Raw genomic sequence first — 1,833 nt, forward strand, 5'->3', positions numbered from 1 at the left:
TTTTGTCAATCACGTCTTCGTGCACAACTTGGATGGTGTTAAGTGGATGTTATAAGGCATTAAATATGTTCAGCCTTTGTTTCTTATAGCCTCATGAGATATCCATAATCCCCATCCTATATTGAATGTAAGCATTGGCTATGGCTAGGAATGGTTGTCCCATAAGGACAGGGATCAGATTTGTGGAAGTCTCCATATCTAAAATAATGAATTCAACAGGATAATGGAAATCTCCCACCTTGATTACCACGTCTTCTACCACACCTCAAGGTTTCTTAAAAGATCAATCAGCAAGACACAAAGTGATCAAGGTGGGCTGCAACTCTCCTGGGTTATGTTTCTGATAGGCCGAGTATTAAAAGATGTTCACGCTTGCTCCTAAATCTAAAAGAGCCCTATCAATGGTGTAACTGCCAATTACACACGAAATAGTGGGTGAGTTGGGGTCTTTTAGTTTGGGAACTAGGTGCCTTAGTATCATGGATAACTTTGGAGGTTTTGGTATTGATGTGTAGGCAAAGCATTATGGGGTTGTGGAGGTCTTTAGGATTGAAAACCTGAAGCTTGCGGCCTTTAGGAGAAGTTGGGAAGTTGTTTCCACCTGAGGTTGTAGGTATTTGAATAAGGGTCATTGGATGGCTTATCATACCAATTGTGGGTGGCCTTCACCAAGCTCAGGCTAGGAATGCACATAAGGGCAATTATAACATGTATGGGAAAGGTCGGAGCATATTGCACAAACCTCTGCACATGCCATTGTCTGCGGTCCTAAGGACAAGCACTGGTCTAATTTTTTGGATATGGCATATAGAGTAGGGGCTAGGTACTGGCTTGCGGCCAACTCATAAACTCCCTTAGGTTTAGAGGTTGATGGATTAGGTCATTTATGAGTTGCAACCATGTGCTGCTAAGAATTTTCAACCAAATTTTCAAAGAGAATCTAGACCTCGTTCTCGTGCTTTGTGAGGAAAGTACCTCCGTATGACGGATCAACCATGGACCTATCTCTCTCAGCTAACTCTTCGTAAAAAGTTTGGACTAATTGCCTCATAGGAACCTGATGATGTGGGAATTTACGGAGCAAGTCCTTAAGGCACTCCCCGGTCTCAAAGAAAAGTTCCTCATCCATTTGTGCAAAACTTGTGATTGCCCTTCGCAGCTGGTTTGTCTTCCCTATTGGGAAATACTTTTCCAGAAATTCATGCTACTTGATGGCCCTATTGGTTACCCATTTTTGCTCTAAGTACGTCAACCAATATTTGACCTTATCCTTCAGAGAGAATGGAAAGAGCCTAAGACAAAGGGCGTCATCACTAAAATTAGGTCTGCGGATGGTGGGGCAAATCTCCAAGAACTTATCTAGATGCTGATAAGGATTTTGGGTGGAATTCTTATGAAATTTGGGCAACATCGAGAGGATTGAAGTCTTAATTTCAAATTGTGCCACTTGAACATCCGGGAACCAAATGCTGGACAGCGATGTGTATGCATTAGGTACAAAGTAGTCCCTAAAAGGCCGAAGGGGTTACTCTCCTACCACAGGTAGGTGGGGAGTGTGGGGTTCCAAGATTTGTTCAGTGGGAACTGGTGGGTTATTTTCGGCCATGGCTTTCAGTTCAAATGACTCAGCCTTCTCTGGATTAGAGATAGGTTTCCTAAGGGACCTACGGGATTTTCAATCTCAAGATCTATGGGAATTATCTAAGGTTCCAAAGAACGTAGACCAAACATACACACTTGTAAACACAAAGATTTAGACTTCAGAAACAGTAAACAAAATTAAAGAAAATAAAAATAACAAAGAAAAAGAAAATAAAAGGAGAACAAATCAAA

General features: G+C 41.6%; 1 non-coding gene across 1 annotated transcript; it reads left to right on the forward strand.

Annotated features, from left to right (window-relative positions):
• Positions 1-1,055: 1,055 nt before the first annotated feature.
• Positions 1,056-1,161, forward strand: LOC131152461 (small nucleolar RNA R71). Its single transcript, XR_009135962.1, has one exon. It is a non-coding gene; the product is annotated as a small nucleolar RNA R71 (small nucleolar RNA).
• The last annotated feature ends 672 nt before the right edge of the window (positions 1,162-1,833 follow it).

Source organism: Malania oleifera, chromosome 3 (assembly GCF_029873635.1).
Source record: "Malania oleifera isolate guangnan ecotype guangnan chromosome 3, ASM2987363v1, whole genome shotgun sequence".
Lineage (NCBI taxonomy): Eukaryota > Viridiplantae > Streptophyta > Magnoliopsida > Santalales > Ximeniaceae > Malania > Malania oleifera.